This window comes from Pseudophryne corroboree, unplaced genomic scaffold (assembly GCF_028390025.1).
Source record: "Pseudophryne corroboree isolate aPseCor3 unplaced genomic scaffold, aPseCor3.hap2 scaffold_121, whole genome shotgun sequence".
In the NCBI taxonomy this organism is placed as follows: domain Eukaryota; kingdom Metazoa; phylum Chordata; class Amphibia; order Anura; family Myobatrachidae; genus Pseudophryne; species Pseudophryne corroboree.
This window is the reverse complement of record NW_026967835.1, coordinates 483,464-506,219: the sequence shown is the minus strand read 5'-3', so window position 1 is coordinate 506,219 and position 22,756 is coordinate 483,464. Positions and strand designations below refer to the sequence as shown.

General features: G+C 41.1%; 4 non-coding genes across 4 annotated transcripts; all 4 read left to right on the top strand.

Moving 5' to 3' along the window:
- The first annotated feature begins 19,941 nt into the window (after positions 1-19,941).
- On the top strand, positions 19,942-20,105 carry LOC134992146 (U1 spliceosomal RNA). The gene has a single exon (XR_010196335.1). It is a non-coding gene; the product is annotated as a U1 spliceosomal RNA (small nuclear RNA).
- Positions 20,106-20,257: 152 nt separating this feature from the next.
- On the top strand, positions 20,258-20,420 carry LOC134992522 (U1 spliceosomal RNA). Its single transcript, XR_010196680.1, has one exon. It is a non-coding gene; the product is annotated as a U1 spliceosomal RNA (small nuclear RNA).
- A 674-nt stretch (positions 20,421-21,094) lies between these two features.
- On the top strand, positions 21,095-21,258 carry LOC134992224 (U1 spliceosomal RNA). The gene has a single exon (XR_010196409.1). It is a non-coding gene; the product is annotated as a U1 spliceosomal RNA (small nuclear RNA).
- A 150-nt stretch (positions 21,259-21,408) lies between these two features.
- LOC134992367 (U1 spliceosomal RNA) lies at positions 21,409-21,572 on the top strand. The gene has a single exon (XR_010196539.1). It is a non-coding gene; the product is annotated as a U1 spliceosomal RNA (small nuclear RNA).
- The last annotated feature ends 1,184 nt before the right edge of the window (positions 21,573-22,756 follow it).

Sequence of the window (22,756 nt, the reverse complement as noted above, 5' to 3'; positions counted from 1 at the left end):
TGTCAGGTGCTGCGTGCCGTGTGCGTGTGTCAGGTGCGTGAGTGTGCGTGTGTCAGGTGCGTGAGTGTGTGTGTGTCAGGTGCGTGAGTGTGTGTGTGTGTGTCAGGTGCGTGAGTGTGTGTGTCAGGTGCGTGAGTGTGTGTGTGTCAGGCGCTGCGTGTCTGTGTGTGTCAGGCGCTGCGTGTCTGTGTGTGTCAGGCGCTGCGTGTGAGTGTGTGCGTGTGTGTCAGGTCCGTGTGAGTGTCAGGTGCTGCGTCTGTGTGTGTGTGTCAGGTGCTGCGTGTGTGCGTGTGTGTCAGGCGCTGCGTGTGCGTGTGTCAGGCGCTGCAGGGAGGGCGGGGGGGGACGGACACACAGCAGGGAGGGCGGGGGGAGAACGGACACACAGCAGAGAGGAGGAGGGGGGGTGGACGGACACAGCGGGAGGAGGGGGGGTGGCCGGACACAGCGGGAGGAGGGGGGGTGGCCGGACACAGCGGGAGGAGGGGGGGGTGGCCGGACACAGCAGGAGGGGGGGGTGGCCGGACACAGCGGGAGGGGGGGTGGACGGACACAGCGGGAGGGGGGGGTGGCCGGACACAGCGGGAGGGGGGGGTGGCCGGACACAGCGGAAGGAGGGGAGGGTGGCCGGACACAGCGGGAGGAGGGGAGGGTGGCCGGACACAGCGGGAGGGGGGGGGGGTGGCCAGACACAGCGGGAGTGGGGGGGGTGGCCGGTCACAGCGGGAGGGGGGGGTGGCCGGACACAGCGGGAGGTAGGGGGTGGACGGACACAGCGAGAGGGGGGGGGTGGCCGGACACAGCGGGAGGGGGGGTGGCCGGACACAGCGGGAGGAGGGGAGGGTGGCCGGACACAGCGGGAGGAGGGGAGGGTGGCCGGACACACAGCAGGGAGGGCGCGGGGGGGAACACACTGCAGGGAGGAGGGGGGGGACACACAGCAGGGAGGGCAAGGGGGGGGCGACGGACACACAGCAGGGGGGGGAGACGGACACACAGCAGGGAGGGCGAGAGGGGGAAGGGGGGGTGACTGGTGACCATAGAGACCTTGATAAATACCGCATACTGCAGGGAGGGAGTGCCGGACACAGCGGGAGGAGGAGGAGGGAGGAGTGGCCGGACACAGCTGCCCGAGACGCCTCCTACTGCCAGCCGCACCACAGACGCGGGGAGGAGACGCAGGCAGCCACCAGGGAAGGTCCGGCGGGCGGCCGGGCACACAGCGGGCAAGCGGGCGGGCGAGCGGGCGGGCGGGCGGGCGGGAGGGGAGGGTGGCCGGGCGGGCGAGAGGGGAGGGTGGCCGGACACGCGGGGGAGAAGTGGAAGCTGGGTACACAGCGGTGGGCTGCCTGACAGAACTCACCCAGTGCTACGCAGCTCCGGCGATCTCCTCCCGCTTCATGGACCTCAATGAACTCACACGCCGGGAACCGCTGGCTGTCCTCCTGCAGCTCCACGTGACTCATTCCCGCTCTGTCTCCTCGTGCCCAACTGCCAGAGCTACTCTCTGTACACCCCCTGCTGGCGGTCACTGCGCAGGCGCAATAAATTGAAATGCCCTATCTCTATAATGGGGCATATTTCTCTTAATTAAAAAAACCCTATAACTTTCTGAAAAACCACAACCCCAAAAGGCACTACACTGGGGCATACTCTATCTAGTAAAACAAACCCCAAGTCTTAATTCGTCCTCTATCCTGAGTTATGCCTTCCCAAAAAAATCTTCATTCACTCTATAGGAAAACGTTGTCAAAAAGCCACAGAGGGAGTGGCAGAAAAAAACTGACAGTTGGAACTTTAGCTTACTCCCAATTCCTCATTTTTTATTATTTTGCCCTGAAATTTGGCCTGCAGCAGCGGGTGACGATTCTACGCGTCCATGCCAAATTTCAGCTCAGTACGTCCTATCAGTTTTGAGGTGTAGCCCCTCAAACACCATGCCCCCATCTCAGAAGTTCCCTATGGGAGAATTCCGTTTGTTCGATTCAGCCTTAATATAAGGGCACGACCGTGCCCTTATAATTGACAGTATTGTTTTCTTTCAAAAATCCACTTAATTTTCTTTACCCGATTATTAAAATGGTAATTGACAAAAAACAAACTACATTGTCACCAGAAGAGCAATACAAAATGTACAAGTGATATATTAAAATCATCTTTCCAGCTTGAATTTCAATGATGCATTGGGGCAACGATTTTGTGAGAAACATCTTCACCCTTAAATAAAGATTTTCTTAATTCCTTACCTGTGTGCTAATTAGATATCACCTTGTTTTCACATTAAACAGACTTCCACATGAGAAAACAGCAAAGATGCAGTGGCGTTAATGTTTCCTGGTGTCAACCTGTATTATTTCCGTAGACATTGAAATGAGGATGCATCTTGCTGCCTTTCCAATGAAGCAAGTTTAATTTAGTAATAGGTGAAAAACCATCCCTACAAAGATGTTAATCAGATACTTGGCTTTGTGGACACTTTTCAGAGAACAAATTTGTTATCATAAAAATAAAGCCAGAAAATGAAGAGCTGTTTAATCACTCAATTGGATTTTTCTGCCAGCATATTTCTTTTTCTCTGCAACCCACTGCTAAATTGTGCTTCCTAGCTGTTTTTATAAAATCACTGAATCAAATCTAACTCTGATTACATCAGAGAAGGCCAGGTACCCTACACCATAACAGGGGTTTTCGAAATTTTGACTTGTCTACTTAAAGATCAAAAAAATCTGATAACAAGGTCAATTACGTCCCTGGGTGGGATTGAACCACCAACCTTTTGGTTAATAGCCGTACACACTAAGTGATTGCGCCACAGCGACACTTTGCAAAAGTACATACTGACAAAGGCTAATAAGCATTCATCTAGAACGTTTCCTATAAAAACTTTAAATAGTCAATAATCTGGAGAGTTTTTGTAAGATGTTTCTTCCATCAACCAATGAAGAAACACATTGGTACTTTCCCATGATGAGTGAGTGCTTCAGGATCTCTTGCACTTACATGTGCAGCAGAGTACTGTAATGGAAGCATGCTGGGTCCATAACCCAGAGGTAGGCAGATTGAAACTATCCTCTGCTATATGCATTTTTTTTTGTTAATTAAAGTAATCCAAAACTGGGATTGATATTTTTGCTCTTTTATTTTTACTTAAAGTACAATAACTTTTACCATTTTAATTTGTTTTAATAGTATATTGACAGTATTGTTTTCTTTCAAAAATCCAATTAATTTTCTTTACCCGATTATTAAAATGGTAATTGACAAAAACAAACTACATTGTCACCAGAAGAGCAATACAAAATGTACAAGTGATATATTAAAATCATCTTTCCAGCTTAAATTTCAATGATGCATTGGGGCAACGATTTTGTGAGAAACATCTTCACCCTTAAATAAAGATTTTCTTAATTCCTTACCTGTGTGCTAATTAGATATCACCTTGTTTTCACATTAAACAGACTTCCACATGAGAAAACAGCAAAGATGCAGTGGCGTTAATGTTTCCTGGTGTCAACCTGTATTATTTCCGTAGATATTGAAATGAGGATGCATCTTGCTGCCTTTCCAATGAAGCAAGTTTAATTTAGTAATAGGTGAAAAACCATCCCTACAAAGATGTTAATCAGATACTTGGCTTTGTGGACACTTTTCAGAGAACAAATTTGTTATCATAAAAATAAAGCCAGAAAATGAAGAGCTGTTTAATCACTCAATTGGATTTTTCTGCCAGCATTTTTCTTTTTCTCTGCAACCCACTGCTAAATTGTGCTTCCTAGCTGTTTTTTTTATAAAATCACTTAATCAAATCTAACTCTGATTACATCAGAGAAGGCCAGGTACCCTACACCATAAGAGGGGGTTTGCAATTTTGACTTGTCTACTTAAATATCACCAAAATCTGATCACAAGGTCAATTACGTCCCTGGGTGGGATTGAACCACCAACCTTTTGATTAATAGCTGAACACACTAACCGATTGCGCCACAGAGACACTTTGCAAAAAGTATATACTGACAAAGACTAATAAGCATTCATCTAGAACGTTTCCTAGAAAAACTTTAAAAAGTCAATAATCTGGAGAGTGTTTGTAAGATGTTTCTTCCAGCAACCAATGAAGAAACACATTGGTACTTTCGCATGATGAGTGAGTGCTTCAGGATCTCTTGCACTTACATGTGCAGCAGAGTACTGCAATGGAAGCATGCTGGGTCCATAACCCAGAGGTAGGCAGATTGAAACTATCCTTTGCTATATGCATTTTTTTTTTGTTCATTAAAGTAATCCAAAACTGGGATTGATATTTTAGCTTTTATTTTTACTTAAAGTACAATAACTTTTACCATTTTAATTTGTTTTAATAGTATATTGACAGTATTGTTTTCTTTCAAAAATCCACTTAATTTTCTTTACCCTATTATTAAAATGGTAATTGACAAAAACAAACTACATTGTCACCAGAAGAGCAATACAAAATGTACAAGTGATATATTAAAATCATCTTTCCAGCTTGAATTTCAATGATGCATTGGGGCAACGATTTTGTGAGAAACATCTTCACCCTTAAATAAAGATTTTCTTAATTCCTTACCTGTGTGCTAATTAGATATCACCTTGTTTTCACATTAAACAGACTTCCACATGAGAAAGCAGCAAGGATGCAGTGGCGTTAATGTTTCCTGGTGTCAACCTGTATTATTTCAGTAGATATTGAAATGAGGATGCATCTTGCTGCCTTTCCAATGAAGCAAGTTTAATTTAGTAATAGGTGAAAAACCATCCCTACAAATATGTTAATCAGATACTTGGCTTTGTGGACACTTTTCAGAGAACAAATTAGTTAGCATAAAAATAAAGCCAGAAAATGAAGAGCTGTTTAATCACTCAATTGGATTTTTCTGCCAGCATATTTCTTTTTCTCTGCAACCCACTGCTAAATTGTGCTTCCTAGCTGTTTTTATAAAATCACTGAATCAAATCTAACTCTGATTACATCAGAGAAGGACAGGTACCCTACACCATAACAGGGGGTTTGAAATTTTGACTTGTCTACTTAAAGATCACCAAAATCTGATAACAATGTCAATTAAGTCCCTGGGTGGGATTGAACCACCAACCTTTTGGTTAATAGCCTTACACACTAACTGATTGCGCCACAGTGACACTTTGCAAAAGTACATACTGACAAAGGCTAATAAGCATTCATCTAGAACGATTCCTAGAAACATTTTAAAAAGTCAATAATGTGGAGAGTGTTTGTATGATGTTTCTTCCATCAACCAATGAAGAAACACATTGGTACTTTCCCATGATGAGTGAGTGCTTCAGGATCTCTTGCACTTACATGTGCAGCAGAGTACTGTAATGGAAGCATGCTGGGTCCATAACCCAGAGGTAGGCAGATTGAAACTATCCTCTGCTATATGCATTTTTTTTTTGTTAATTAAAGTAATCCAAAACTGGGATTGATATTTTTGCTCTTTTATTTTTACTTAAAGTACAATAACTTTTACCATTTTAATTTGTTTTAATAGTATATTGACAGTATTGTTTTCTTTCAAAAATCCAATTAATTTTCTTTACCCGATTATTAAAATGGTAATTGACAAAAGCAAACTACATTGTCACCAGAAGAGCAATACAAAATGTACAAGTGATATATTAAAATCATCTTTCCAGCTTGAATTTCAATGATGCATTGGGGCAACGATTTTGTGAGAAACATCTTCACCCTTAAATAAAGATTTTCTTAATTCCTTACCTGTGTGCTAATTAGATATCACCTTGTTTTCACATTAAACAGACTTCCACATGAGAAAGCAGCAAGGATGCAGTGGCGTTAATGTTTCCTGGTGTCAACCTGTATTATTTCAGTAGATATTGAAATGAGGATGCATCTTGCTGCCTTTCCAATGAAGCAAGTTTAATTTAGTAATAGGTGAAAAACCATCCCTACAAAGATGTTAATCAGATACTTGGCTTTGTGGACACTTTTCAGAGAACAAATTTGTTAGCATAAAAATAAAGCCAGAAAATGAAGAGCTGTTTAATCAGTCAATTGGATTTTTTTGCCAGCATATTTCTTTTTCTCTGCAACCCACTGCTAAATTGTGCTTCCTAGCTGTTTTTATAAAATCACTGAATCAAATCTAACTCTGATTACATCAGAGAAGGCCAGGTACCCTACACCATAACAGGGGGTTTGAAATTTTGACTTGTCTACTTAAAGATCACCAAAATCTGATAACAAGGTCAATTAAGTCCCTGGGTGGGATTGAACCACCAACCTTTTGGTTAATAGCCTTACACACTAACTGATTGCGCCACAGCGACACTTTGCAAAAGTACATACTGACAAAGGCTAATAAGCATTCATCTAGAACGATTCCTAGAAACATTTTAAAAAGTCAATAATGTGGAGAGTTTTTGTATGATGTTTCTTCCATCAACCAATGAAGAAACACATTGGTACTTTCCCATGATGAGTGAGTGCTTCAGGATCTCTTGCACTTACATGTGCAGCAGAGTACTGTAATGGAAGCATGCTGGGTCCATAACCCAGAGGTAGGCAGATTGAAACTATCCTCTGCTATATGCATTTTTTTTGTTAATTAAAGTAATCCAAAACTGGGATTGATATTTTTGCTCTTTTATTTTTACTTAAAGTACAATAACTTTTACCATTTTAATTTGTTTTAATAGTATATTGACAGTATTGTTTTCTTTCAAAAATCCAATTAATTTTCTTTACCCGATTATTAAAATGGTAATTGACAAAAGCAAACTACATTGTCACCAGAAGAGCAATACAAAATGTACAAGTGATATATTAAAATCATCTTTCCAGCTTGAATTTCAATGATGCATTGGGGCAACGATTTTGTGAGAAACATCTTCACCCTTAAATAAAGATTTTCTTAATTCCTTACCTGTGTGCTAATTAGATATCACCTTGTTTTCACATTAAACAGACTTCCACATGAGAAAGCAGCAAGGATGCAGTGGCGTTAATGTTTCCTGGTGTCAACCTGTATTATTTCAGTAGATATTGAAATGAGGATGCATCTTGCTGCCTTTCCAATGAAGCAAGTTTAATTTAGTAATAGGTGAAAAACCATCCCTACAAAGATGTTAATCAGATACTTGGCTTTGTGGACACTTTTCAGAGAACAAATTAGTTAGCATAAAAATAAAGCCAGAAAATGAAGAGCTGTTTAATCACTCAATTGGATTTTTCTGCCAGCATATTTCTTTTTCTCTGCAACCCACTGCTAAATTGTGCTTCCTAGCTGTTTTTATAAAATTACTGAATCAAATCTAACTCTGATTACATCAGAGAAGGCCAGGTACCCTACACCATAACAGGGGGTTTGAAATTTTGACTTGTCTACTTAAAGATCACCAAAATCTGATAACAAGGTCAATTAAGTCCCTGGGTGGGATTGAACCACCAACCTTTTGGTTAATAGCCTTACACACTAACTGATTGCGCCACAGAGACACTTTGCAAAAGTACATACTGACAAAGGCTAATAAGCATTCATCTAGAACGATTCCTAGAAACATTTTAAAAAGTCAATAATGTGGAGAGTTTTTGTAAGATGTTTCTTCCATCAACCAATGAAGAAACACATTGGTACTTTCCCATGATGAGTGAGTGCTTCAGGATCTCTTGCACTTACATGTGCAGCAGAGTACTGTAATGGAAGCATGCTGGGTCCATAACCCAGAGGTAGGCAGATTGAAACTATCCTCTGCTATATGCAATTTTTTTTGTTAATTAAAGTAATCCAAAACTGGGATTGATATTTTTGCTCTTTTATTTTTACTTAAAGTACAATAACTTTTACCATTTTAATTTGTTTTAATAGTATATTGACAGTATTGTTTTCTTTCAAAAATCCAATTAATTTTCTTTACCCGATTATTAAAATGGTAATTGACAAAAACAAACTACATTGTCACCAGAAGAGCAATACAAAATGTACAAGTGATATATTAAAATCATCTTTCCAGCTTGAATTTCAATGATGCATTGGGGCAACGATTTTGTGAGAAACATCTTCACCCTTAAATATTTTCTTAATTCCTTACCTGTGTGCTAATTAGATATCACCTTGTTTTCACATTAAACAGACTTCCACATGAGAAAACAGCAAAGATGCAGTGGCGTTAATGTTTCCTGGTGTCAACCTGTATTATTTCCGTAGATATTGAAATGAGGATGCATCTTGCTGCCTTTCCAATGAAGCAAGTTTAATTTAGTAATAGGTGAAAAACCATCCCTACAAAGATGTTAATCAGATACTTGGCTTTGTGGACACTTTTCAGAGAACAAATTTGTTATCATAAAAATAAAGCCAGAAAATGAAGAGCTGTTTAATCACTCAATTGGATTTTTCTGCCAGCATTTTTCTTTTTCTCTGCAACCCACTGCTAAATTGTGCTTCCTAGCTGATTTTTTATAAAATCACTTAAACAAATCTAACTCTGATTACATCAGAGAAGGCCAGGTACCCTACACCATAAGAGGGGGTTTGCAATTTTGACTTGTCTACTTAAATATCACCAAAATCTGATCACAAGGTCAATTACGTCCCTGGGTGGGATTGAACCACCAACCTTTTGATTAATAGCTGAACACACTAACCGATTGCGCCACAGAGACACTTTGCAAAAAGTACATACTGACAAAGACTAATAAGCATTCATCTAGAACGTTTCCTAGAAAAACTTTAAAAAGTCAATAATCTGGAGAGTTTTTGTAAGATGTTTCTTCCAGCAACCAATGAAGAAACACATTGGTACTTTCGCATGATGAGTGAGTGCTTCAGGATCTCTTGCACTTACATGTGCAGCAGAGTACTGCAATGGAAGCATGCTGGGCCTATAACCCAGAGGTAGGCAGATTGAAACTATCCTTTGCTATATGCATTTTTTTTGTTCATTAAAGTAATCCAAAACTGGGATTGATATTTTAGCTTTTATTTTTACTTAAAGTACAATAACTTTTACCATTTTAATTTGTTTTAATAGTATATTGACAGTATTGTTTTCTTTCAAAAATCAACTTAATTTTCTTTACCCTATTATTAAAATGGTAATTGACAAAAACAAACTACATTGTCACCAGAAGAGCAATACAAAATGTACAAGTGATATATTAAAATCATCTTTCCAGCTTGAATTTCAATGATGCATTGGGGCAACGATTTTGTGAGAAACATCTTCACCCTTAAATAAAGATTTTCTTAATTCCTTACCTGTGTGCTAATTAAATATCACCTTGTTTTCACATTAAACAGACTTCCACATGAGAAAGCAGCAAGGATGCAGTAGCGTTAATGTTTCCTGGTGTCAACCTGTATTATTTCAGTAGATATTGAAATGAGGATGCATCTTGCTGCCTTTCCAATGAAGCAAGTTTAATTTAGTAATAGGTGAAAAACCATCCCTACAAATATGTTAATCAGATACTTGGCTTTGTGGACTCTTTTCAGAGAACAAATTAGTTAGCATAAAAATAAAGCCAGAAAATGAAGAGCTGTTTAATCACTCAATTGGATTTTTCTGCCAGCATATTTCTTTTTCTCTGCAACCCACTGCTAAATTGTGCTTCCTAGCTGTTTTTATAAAATCACTGAATCAAATCTAACTCTGATTACATCAGAGAAGGCCAGGTACCCTACACCATAACAGGGGGTTTGAAATTTTGACTTGTCTACTTAAAGATCACCAAAATCTGATAACAAGGTCAATTAAGTCCCTGGGTGGGATTGAACCACCAACCTTTTGGTTAATAGCCTTACACACTAACTGATTGCGCCACAGCGACACTTTGCAAAAGTATATACTGACAAAGGCTAATAAGCATTCATCTAGAACGATTCCTAGAAACATTTTAAAAAGTCAATAATGTGGAGAGTTTTTGTAAGATGTTTCTTCCATCAACCAATGAAGAAACACATTGGTACTTTCCCATGATGAGTGAGTGCTTCAGGATCTCTTGCACTTACATGTGCAGCAGAGTACTGTAATGGAAGCATGCTGGGTCCATAACCCAGAGGTAGGCAGATTGAAACTATCCTCTGCTATATGCATTTTTTTTGTTAATTAAAGTAATCCAAAACTGGGATTGATATTTTTGCTCTTTTATTTTTACTTAAAGTACAATAACTTTTACCATTTTAATTTGTTTTAATAGTATATTGACAGTATTGTTTTCTTTCAAAAATCCACTTAATTTTCTTTACCCGATTATTAAAATGGTAATTGACAAAAACAAACTACATTGTCACCAGAAGAGCAATACAAAATGTACAAGTGATATATTAAAATCATCTTTCCAGCTTGAATTTCAATGATGCATTGGGGCAACGATTTTGTGAGAAACATCTTCACCCTTAAATAAAGATTTTCTTAATTCCTTACCTGTGTGCTAATTAGATATCACCTTGTTTTCACATTAAACAGACTTCCACATGAGAAAACAGCAAAGATGCAGTGGCGTTAATGTTTCCTGGTGTCAACCTGTATTATTTCCGTAGATATTGAAATGAGGATGCATCTTGCTGCCTTTCCAATGAAGCAAGTTTAATTTAGTAATAGGTGAAAAACCATCCCTACAAAGATGTTAATCAGATACTTGGCTTTGTGGACACTTTTCAGAGTACAAATTTGTTATCATAAAAATAAAGCCAGAAAATGAAGAGCTGTTTAATCACTCAATTGGTTTTTTCTGCCAGCATTTTTCTTTTTCTCTGCAACCCACTGCTAAATTGTGCTTCCTAGCTGATTTTTTATAAAATCACTTAATCAAATCTAACTCTGATTACATCAGAGAAGGCCAGGTACCCTACACCATAAGAGGGGGTTTGCAATTTTGACTTGTCTACTTAAATATCACCAAAATCTGATCACAAGGTCAATTACGTCCCTGGGTGGGATTGAACCACCAACGTTTTGATTAATAGCTGAACACACTAACCGATTGCGCCACAGAGACACTTTGCAAAAAGTCCATACTGACAAAGACTAATAAGCATTCATTAGAACGTTTCCTAGAAAAACTTTAAAAAGTCAATAATCTGGAGAGTTTTTGTAAGATGTTTCTTCCAGCAACCAATGAAGAAACACATTGGTACTTTTGCATGATGAGTGAGTGCTTCAGGATCTCTTGCACTTACATGTGCAGCAGAGTACTGCAATGGAAGCATGCTGGGCCCATAACCCAGAGGTAGGCAGATTGAAACTATCCTTTGCTATATGCATTTTTTTTTTGTTCATTAAAGTAATCCAAAACTGGGATTGATATTTTAGCTTTTATTTTTACTTAAAGTACAATAACTTTTACCATTTTAATTTGTTTTAATAGTATATTGACAGTATTGTTTTCTTTCAAAAATCCACTTAATTTTCTTTACCCTATTATTAAAATGGTAATTGACAAAAACAAACTACATTGTCACCAGAAGAGCAATACAAAATGTACAAGTGATATATTAAAATCATCTTTCCAGCTTGAATTTCAATGATGCATTGGGGCAACGATTTTGTGAGAAACATCTTCACCCTTAAATAAAGATTTTCTTAATTCCTTACCTGTGTGCTAATTAGATATCACCTTGTTTTCACATTAAACAGACTTCCACATGAGAAAACAGCAAAGATGCAGTGGCGTTAATGTTTCCTGGTGTCAACCTGTATTATTTCCGTAGATATTGAAATGAGGATGCATCTTGCTGCCTTTCCAATGAAGCAAGTTTAATTTAGTAATAGGTAAAAACATCCCTACAAAGATGTTAATCAGATACTTGGCTTTGTGGACACTTTTCAGAGAACAAATTTGTTATCATAAAAATAAAGCCAGAAAATGAAGAGCTGTTTAATCACTCAATTGGATTTTTCTGCCAGCATTTTTCTTTTTCTCTGCAACCCACTGCTAAATTGTGCTTCCTAGCTGTTTTTTTTATAAAATCACTTAATCAAATCTGATTACATCAGAGAAGGCCAGGTACCCTACACCATAAGAGGGGGTTTGCAATTTTGACTTGTCTACTTAAATATCACCAAAATCTGATTACAAGGTCAATTACGTCCCTGGGTGGGATTGAACCACCAACCTTTTGATTCATAGCTGAACACACTATCCGATTGCGCCACAGAGACACTTTGCGAAAAGTACATACTGACAAAGATTAATAAGCATTCATCTAGAACGTTTCCTAGAAAAACTTTAAAAAGTCAATAATCTGGAGAGTTTTTGTAAGATGTTTCTTCCAGCAACCAATGAAGAAACACATTGGTACTTTCGCATGATGAGTGAGTGCTTCAGGATCTCTTGCACTTACATGTGCAGCAGAGTACTGCAATGGAAGCATGCTGGGCCCATAACCCAGAGGTAGGCAGATTGAAACTATCCTTTGCTATATGCATTTTTTTTTTGTTCATTAAAGTAATCCAAAACTGGGGTTGATATTTTAGCTTTTATTTTTACTTAAAGTACAATAACTTTTACCATTTTAATTTGTTTTAGTGCAAATGGCATATCAGCAGTCAGCACTAACTGGTGACATGCCATTTGTACAAGTAAGCCATGTGTGACTAATATATAAACATACTTTATTAAATAACACCTCAAACTATCATACCCAGGATTCAAACCTATAACCTGTTGAATTCTAATCAAACACCCTACCCATGGAGCTACTTGATCCTGCATCTTTTCTAACCTCCAAAAACAGATTCAGTTGCATTTTCCAGCGTGTTTTGTTTGCGCCTTTGCAAATGTCTTACATCGACAAACTTATTTAGTACTATTTTGCAAATAGGGTTACATTGTCGCAACATTGTGTTCCCTAATTGCTTGATTTTTTAAATGCAACAATGCAGACACCTGATAATTGCTCTGTGGAGTCTTATTTTGTGTTTTGTGTTTAGTCTTTAGATCTGAATTTGAATGTACTTGTGAACTAACTTAATTTCCTACTTCTAAATTCATTCCTAAATTCACTACTTACATGAATCCTGTAGTTGGGCATTTTGGGACTTCGATTGTGGGCATTGTTTTGTGTCCAGACCAGCAGCAGGTGGTGTGCATTTGCTGGAAAGGCATCGAAGACCTCCGATATGCTGCATCTCCTGATGTGTGTCTCCCTCAAGTGGCTGTCAGCAAATGCCTGCTAGACACCCCATTCCAAGCTGATTGTGACATCATGGAACATGCATCATAGAACAGGCATGCTAAAACATGGGTCTTTAACCTGCGACCCTCCAGCTGCTGTGGAACTACACATCCCAGCATGCCCTGCCTCAGTTTTAGCATACCTTAATAGCAAAACTGTGGCAGGGCATGCTGGGATGTGTAGTTTCACAGCAGCTGGAGGGCCACAGGATGAAGACCCATGTGCTAGAGCCAAGCCGCAGGTACATTGAATGCTAGCAAGCTGAATATTTAAATCCTTTTTGTTCCGCAGCATTCCAATGCGGAAGATTCCATGGAACCAGAGATCCTTCCATTGAGAAGGACATGCTGCCTGGATGACTACACTGTGCAAATTAAATCACGGAGCCAGTTGGCTTGTGGGTGGCTCTGGTGACTGGGTGGTTGGGTGGGTGGTGTGTCGGAAGTGGAGCGCATGCAAATGATTGTGTATCATCCAGCTAGTGAGAGAGAAAACTCATGCCGGAGTGTGCCTGCTTGTCAGTGGGTTATGCACCTTGCCAGACGTTAAATCTACATAGAGCAGCTGGAGGGGACAAGAGCAGGTTTGCAAAATATAGATAGAAGAGCATATATGCTGGCGCATTCTCCATGATTGTGTCAGCTTATGTTTTGGTGCACTGCACTTTCCTCCACTAAGTTTTAGCCATTTTTGTTAAGCTCAAGTGTAGTTGCTTCTCGGCCTTTTGGCTGTGATCTTGTATCGTGGTTGAAGGGTCTGCTGGAGGGAGGGATTGTTTTCTTCATTGGCGAAAGACCAAAGATATTCCAGGATGGAAGGCTTGGGAACACTATCTGTTTTTCAGTTGTGGAAGAGCACAGAGGTCGGATTGGACTACATTCTATAGTAAAGGATATCTTTCTATTTATTGACCCTCCCCTTATATGTGTCTGTGTTACAATAAAGCTTCGGTTTTGTGAATCCCTCACCCTCTTACACTCCACACCCATAGCCTTATTAACTGTTGTATTATTGTATAGTTTAAATGTATAGTGCAGTTCATGATTTATAGTGTAGACTGGCCTGTGCTGTAGTTCTTGAACTGTACTATACCGTCAGCATTTGTATTGTGTTTTGGCTGTGCTGCAACACTGTATTTATGTGTGCAATGTTTATGTATGTTTTTTTTTTATGTCAATAAAGACTGCTTTTTCAAGCCAATATCTGAAAACAATCAATGTTTATCTTTGATGGCAATAAAAGTGGTATGATATTTGATGCTTTTGAAATCCAATATCTGATATGTCCCCTATCTGGGAACCATATATTAAATGGCTTTTCAGAAAAGGGAGATGGGAGAAGAGCTTTCAGTACTTGTAGGACCGATGCACATAAAGAAGCAAAAAAACATACATAAACATTACACACATAAGTACCGCGTTGCGGCACAGCCAAAACACAATAGAAATGCTGATGGTATAGTACAGTTCAAGAACTACAGCACAGGCCAGCCTACACTATAAATCATGAACTGCACTATACATTTAAACTGTACAATAATACAACAGTTAATAAGGCTATGGGTGTGGAGTGTAAGAGGGTGAGGGAATCACAAGCCCGAAGCTTTATTGAAAGACTGACACATATAAGGGGAGGATTAATAAATAGAAAGACATCCTTTACTATAGAATGTAGTCCAATCCGGTCTTTCAACTCTTCCACAATTGAAAAACGGATAGTGTTCCCAAGCCTTCCATCCTGGAATATCTTTGGTCTTTCGCCAATGAAGAAAGCAATCCCTCCCTCCAGCAGACCCTTCAACCACAATACAAGATCACAGCCAAAAGGCCGAGAAGCAACTACACTTGAGCTTAACAAAAATGGCTAAAACGTAGTGGAGGAAAGTGCAGTGCACCAAAACATAAGCTGACACAATCATGGAGAATGCGCCAGCATATATGCTCTTCTATCTATATTTTGCAAACATGCTCTTGTCCCCTCCAGCTGCTCTATGTAGATTTAACGTCTGGCAAGGTGCATAACCCACTGACAAGCAGGCACACTCCTGCATGAGTTTTCACTCTCACTAGCTGGATGATACACAATCATTTGCATGTGCTCCACCTCCGACACACCACCCACCCAACCACCCAGTCACCAGAGCCACCCACAAACCAACTGGCTCCGTGATTTAATTTGCACAGTGTAGTCATCCAGGCAGCATGTCCTTCTCAATGGAAGGATCTCTGGTTCCATGGAATCTTCCGCATTGGAATGCTGCGGAACAAAAAGGATTTAAATATTCAGCTTGCTAGCATTCAATGTACCTGCGGCTTGGCTCTAGCACATGGGTCTTCATCCTGTGGCCCTCCAGCTGCTGTGAAACTACACATCCCAGCATGCCCTGCCACAGTTTTGCTATAAGGTATGCTAAAACTGAGGCAGGGCATGCTGGGATGTGTAGTTCCACAGCAGCTGGAGGGTCGCAGGTTGAAGACCCATGTTTTAGCATGCCTGTTCTATGATGCATGTTCCGTGATGTCACAATCAGCTTGGAATGGGGTGTCTAGCAGGCATTTGCTGACAGCCACTTGAGGGAGACACACATCAGGAGATGCAGCATATCGGAGGTCTTCGATGCCTTTCCAGCAAATGCACACCACCTGCTGCTGGTCTGGACACAAAACAATGCCCACAATCGAAGTCCCAAAATGCCCAACTACAGGATTCATGTAAGTAGTGAATTTAGGAATGAATTTAGAAGTAGGAAATTAAGTTAGTTCACAAGTACATTCAAATTCAGATCTAAAGTCTAGGTAGGCCTCACGTCCTGGCAGCCGCCAGCATTTAAAAATGCCTTGATTAGAGGTACGGAATTAAATGTAGATAAGAAGTAGACACAAAATAAGACTCCGCAGAGCAGTTATCAGGTGTTTTTATCAATTGTTGCATTTAAAAAATCAAGCAATTAGGGAACACAATGTTGCAACAATGTAACCCTATTTGCAAAATAGTACTAAATAAGTTTGTCGATGTAAGACATTTGCAAAGGCGCATCCAAAACACGCTGGAAAATGCTACTGAATCTGTTTTTGGAGGCTAGAATAGGAAATGTGCATCGGTCCTACAAGTACTGAAAGCTCTTCTCCCATCTCCCTTTTCTGAAAAGCCATTTAATATATGGTTCCCAGATAGGGGACATATCAGATATTGCCTTTCAAAAGCAGCAAATATCATACCACTTCTATTGCCATCAAAGATAAACATTGATTGTTTTCAGATATTGGATTGAAAAAGCAGTCTTTATTGACATAAAGAAGCAAAAAAACATACATAAACATTACACACATAAGTACTGTGTTGCAGCACAGCCAAAACACAATACAAATGCTGTCGGTATAGTACAGTTCAAGAACTACAGCACAGGTCAGCCTACACTATAAATCATGAACTGCACTATACATTTAAACAATACAATAGTTAATAAGGCTATGGGTGTGGAGTGTAAGAGGGTGACGGAATCACAAGCCCAAAGCTTTATTGAAAGACAGACACATATAAAGGGAGGATTAATAAATACAAAGATACCCTTTACTATAGAATGTAGTCCAATCCGGTCTTTCAACTCTTCCACAACTGAAAAACGGATAGTGTTCCCAAGCCTTCCATCCTGGAATATCTTCAGTCTCTCGCCAATGAAGAAAACAATCCCTCCAGCAGACTCTTCAACCACAATACAATATCACAGCCAAAAGAGCGAGAAGCAACTACACTTGCGTTTAAACAAAATGGCTAAAACTTAGTGAAAGTGCAGTGCACCAAAACATAAGCTGACACAATCATGGAGAATGCGCCAGCATATATGCTCTTCTGTCTATATTTTCCAAACCTGCTCTTGTCCCCTCCAGTTGCTCCATGTAGATTTGACGTCTGGCAAGGTGCATAACTCACTGACAAGCAGGCACACTCCTGCATGAGTTTTCTCTCTCACTAGCTGGATGATACACATTCATTTGCATGTGCTCCACCTCCGACACACCGCCCACCCAACCACCCAGTCACCAGAGCCACCCACAAGCCAACTGGCTCCGTGATTTAATTTGCACAGTGCAGTCATCCAGGCAGCATGTCCTTCTCAATGGAATAATCTCTGGTTCCATGGAATCTTCCGCATTGGAATGCTGCGGAACAAAAAGGATTTAAACATTCAGCTTGCTAGCATTCAATGTACCTGCGGTTTGGTTCTAGCACATGGGTCTTCATCCTGTTGCCCTCCAGCTGCTGTGAAACTACACATCCCAGCATGCCCTGCTACAGTTTTGCTTTTAAGGTATGCTAAAACTGAGGCAGGGCATGCTGGGATATGTAGTTCCACAGCAGCTGGAGGGTCGCAGGTTGAAGACCCATGTTCTAGCATGCCTGTTCTATGATGCATGTTCCGTGATGTCACAATCAGCTTGGAATGGGGTGTCTAGCATGCATTTGCTGACAGCCACTTGAGGCAGACACACATCAGGAGATGCAGCATATCGGAGGTCTTCGATGCCTTTCCAGCAAATGCACACCACCAGCTGCTGGTCTGGACACAAAACAATGCCCACAATTGAAGGCTCAAAATGCCCAACTACAGGATTAATGTAAGTAGTGAATTTAGGAATGAATTTAGAAGTAGGAAATTAAGTTAGTTCACAAGTACATTCAAATTCAGATCTAAAGACTAGGTAGGCCTCACGTCCTGGCAGCACCCAGCATTTAAAAATGCCTTGATTATAGGTAGGGAATTAAATGTAGATAAGAAGTAGACACAAAAGAAGACCCCACAGAGCAATTATCAGGTGTCTTTATCAATTTTTGCATTTAAAAAATCAAGCAATTAGGGAACACAATGTTGCGACAATGTAACCCTATTTGCAAAATAGTACTAAATAAGTTTGTCGATGTAAGACATTTGCAAAGGCGCAAACAAAACACGCTGGAAAATGCAACTGAATCTGTTTTTGGAGGTTAGAATAGATGCAGGATCAAGTAGCTCAATGGGTAGGGTGTTTGATTAGAATTTAACAGGTTATAGGTTTGAATCCTGGGTATGATAGTTTGAGGTGTTATTTAATAAAGTATGTTTATATATTAGTCACACATGGCTTACTTGTACAAATGGCATGTCACCAGTTAGTGCTGACTGCTGATATGCCATTTACACAAACATGCCATGTGTGACTGTATATGCATTTAAGGAGGGCACCCCTGCAAAACCACAAACCATTGAGTGTCAAGTATACTAGATATATCTTCATATCTCATGTGCTTTCTCTGAGACCAATCTTGTTATGCCCCTTCCCCACAAGGCATGCGCCTTTTGTCCATATTGCAAAAATGGGGGGGAGGGCATATAATTCTCTGTCACAGGGCACCAAAAAGTCTAGTTATGGCTCTGGTATGCATTATGTAATCTGGCAGACCATCTCTCCAACACTGGCTGGTTGGAATAGAAATCCGGTTATCTATGTGAGCAAATGACCATCAACGATTTACTCTCAAACACTAAAAAATGGACAAAAATGGTCCCCTAAACAAATTGGTTAAATTTTGGGTTTAACCAATTTGTGTAATGACCATTTTTGACCACTTTTCTAGTGTTTGGGAGCAAATGGTTAATTGACATTTGCTCCTATACATTACCAGATTTTCATTCCATCCATCCAGACTGGATAGATAGCCTGACAGATAATTGTGTAGTGTACGCCCAGGATAACTGTTAGTCATGCTTTATTTTAAGGCGGCACATAAATGGGTGGACAGATCCAGGGCAAGCACTGCCCACTCATGCATAGTTGTCAACTGATGTGAAGTTCCAGGGGGCAATCTCAGTTATAAAGAGAAGTATCTGGAAATTGTCCCTAGTTAAAAAAAAAAAATTTGATCAACTCCATTTATTTAGTATGATATCCCAGGTGATAGGATGCCGGCAGTCAGAACAACATACTTTATTAAATAACACATCTCAAACTACCATACCCAGGATTCAAACCTATAACCTGTTGAATTCTAATCAAACACCCTACCTATTGAGCTATTTGATCCTGCATAAAAATTGTGAACATTATATGAAGCTATTGGTACTTTGCAAAAAAAAAGAATCAGCATTACAACGCAGCAGATCCATGCAGTTTGCAGCCACACACTACATGTATCTGCTCAGCCACAATGCTGATTATTTCTTCACAAAGTACAAGGTGAGCTCCAAACAGAATTCTCTAGCTTAGAATTATACCTTTCTTTGCCAAACCTAGAAGTCGGGCCCCCCACCCTGGGATCCCCCAGAGGGAGGCCTGCACCGTCATGCGGCAGGCTTGTCCGTTTTGGAAGCAGGCTGATGGGCAGCCCAGGATTGCTTCAGTCTGGGCTTGGCAGGTCTGGAAACATGAGCTTGCTTTGGGTATGCCTGACCTTGGGTACGCTTTACCTGGAGGATGAAAGGGCCAAGAAAAGTACTTTTAGCCTTCTGCGTGGTAGGAGTCATACTAGGTAGGCAAGCTGTTTTAGCAGTAGCCAGATCAGCTACAATCTTATTGAGGTCTTCTCCAAAAGGAGATTCAACTGAGGCAGCACAAGGGAACTCTCATCTGGGGACAACAACTGCAGGGAGAACACATATTTTCAGATGAACATGGTAGGGCAGAAGGCTGCCTAATACTGAAGCACCCCCAAACAACAAATCAAATGCAACTTACTTGACAGAGATGTGCCTGAGCAACGGCCCTCCCCAGCCCTATCCCAAATCATACTTATTTTGCATAGGAGATACCATGGTCATGAAGATTGTTCTCCCAGGGTTAGGTTCATTCATTGCATTCTGGGTATGCTGACCCCTGTGATTTCCCCAAATGTGGGAAACTCGACTGCATTATTTGTGGTAGTGGGGGACTGTGTTTGTGCTTTCCTCTGGTCAGCTCTGGTAAAATTCAGATTTCTTTGTCTCAGATCTTCCTCTAGCCTTGTTCTTCTTTCGAGAGTTCCCTTGTGCTGCCTCAGTTGGATCTCCTTCACTTGACAGGGGGGTGCCCGAGCAGCGACCCTCCCCAGCTCTAGCCCAACTCCTACTTACCTGCCAGGTGAGATACTATGATCATGAAGTTGCTTCTCCCAGGGCAAGGCTCACCCATTGCACTCTGGGTGTGCTGCCCCTGCGATTTCCCCAAATGTGGGAAACTTGACTGCATAATTTGAGTTTTCCCTGGTCGGCTCTCATGTAATTCAGATCTCTTTGTCTCAGGTCTCTCTCCAGCCTAGTTTGCTGTCTGGTTCCACTTCTTTTTTCTTGAGCCCCTCCCTTCTATACCCTTGTGCACTATCCTGACTTCTCCTCCCGTCTGCTTACTTTGTGCCTCCCAATGCACAATGCAAACTACGGGTAGTGCTGCAGGGCCCACACCCTTTTACTTGCTTTACAGAGCAGCTCTGGAGCTGTTACAGTGCCCAGCTGCTGCAAGAAATCAGCTTGAATGCTTCAGGGGCTGGGGAATGGCCAACATGAGCCCCACACCGAAGGAGGGTGGGGGTGCTTAATGCGAACTAGGGGTCATCCAAGCACCACAAAAGGCATCCATGCCCTGCACGCTCCTTTTCTCTTTTCATATGCAGACGAGGGTTGAAGCCAACTTTGACCCACTGCTTGGATGACATCACCATATTCAAATCCATCTGCTGCAGGCCATCCCCCAGGAATGCTTGCACTAGTTGTTGCATTTGGTTTGTTGTTTGGGGGTGCTTCAGTATTAGGCAGCCTTCTGCCACCCCATGTTCATCTGAAAATATGTGTTCTCCCTGCAGTTGTTGTCCCCAGATGAGAGTTCCCTTGTGCTGCCTCAGTTGAATCTCCTTTACTTGACAGAGATGTGCCTGAGCAGCGGCCCTCCCCAGCCCTATCCCAAATCATACTTATTTTGCATAGGAGATACTATTGTCATGAAGATTGTTTTCCCAGGGTGAGGTTCATTCATTGCATTCTGGGTATGCTGACCCCTGTGATTTCCCCAAATGTGGGAAACTCGACTGCATTATTTGTGGTAGTGGTGGACTGTGTTTGTGCTTTCCTCTGGTCAGCTCTGGTAAAGTCAGATTTCTTTGTCTCAGATCTTCCTCTAGCCTTGTTCTTCTTTTGAGAGTTCCCTTGTGCTGCCTCAGTTGGATCTCCTTCACTTGAAAGGTAGTGCCCGAGCAGCGACCCTCCCCAGCTCTAGCCCAACTCCTACTAACCTGCCAGGTGAGATACTATGATCATGAAGGTGCTTCTCCCAGGGCAAGGCTCACCCATTGCACTCTGGGTGTGCTGCCCCTTGCGATTTCCCCAAATGTGGGAAACTTGACTGCATAATTTGTGTTTCCCCTGGACGGCTCTCGTATAATTCAGATCTCTTTGTCTCAGGTCTCTCTCCAGCCTAGTATGCTGTCTGTTTCCACTTCTCTTTTCTTGAGCCCCTCCCTTCTATAACCTTGTGCACTATCCTGACTTCTCCTCCCGTCTGCTTACTTTGTGCCTTCCAATGCACAATGCAAACTACAGGTAGTGCTGCAGGGCCCACACCCTTTTACTTGCCTTACAGAGCAGCTCTGGAGCTGTTACAGTTCCCAGCTGCTGCAAGAAATCAGCTTGAATGCTTCAGGGGCTGGGGCATGGCCAACATGAGCCCCACACCGAAGGAGGGTGGGGGTGTTTAATGCGAACTAGGGGTCATCCAAGCGTCGCAAAAGGCCGCCATGCCCTGCATATCCCTTTTCTCTTTTCATAAGCAGACGAGGGTTGAAGCCAACTTTGACCCACTGCTTGGATGACATCACTTGCTGCCTTTCCAATGAAGCAAGTTTAATTTAGTAATAGGTGAAAAACCATCCCTACAAAGGTGTTAATCAGATACTTGGCTTTGTGGACACTTTTCAGAGAACAAATTAGTTAGCATAAAAATAAAGCCAGAAAATGAAGAGCTGTTTAATCACTCAATTGGATTTTTCTGCAAGCGTATTTCTTTTTCTCTGCAACCCACTGCTAAGTTGTGCTTCCTAGCTGTTCTTTTATAAAATCACTTAATCAAATCTAACTCTGATTACATCAGAGTAGGCCAGGTACCCTACACCATAAGAGGGGGTTTGAAATTTTGACTTGTCTACTTAAAGATCACCAAAATCTGATGACATGGTCAATAACATCCCTGGGTGGGATTGAACCACCAACCCTTTGGTTAATAACCAAACACACTAACCGATTGCACCACCGAGACACTTTGCAAAAGTACATACTGACAAAGGCTAATAAGCATTCATCTAGAACGTTTCCTAGAAAACTTTAAAAAGTCAATAATCTGGAGAGTTTTTGTAAGATGTTTCTTCCATCAACCAATGAAGAAACGCATTGGTACTTTCCCATGATGAGTGAGTGCTTCAGGATCTCTTGCACTTACATGTGCAGCAGAGTACTGCAATGGAAGCATGCTGGGCCCCTTAACCCCGAGGTAGGCAGATTGAAACTATCCTCTGCTATATGCATTTTTTTTTTGTTAATTAAAGTAATCCAAAACTGGGATTGATATTTTTGCTCTTTT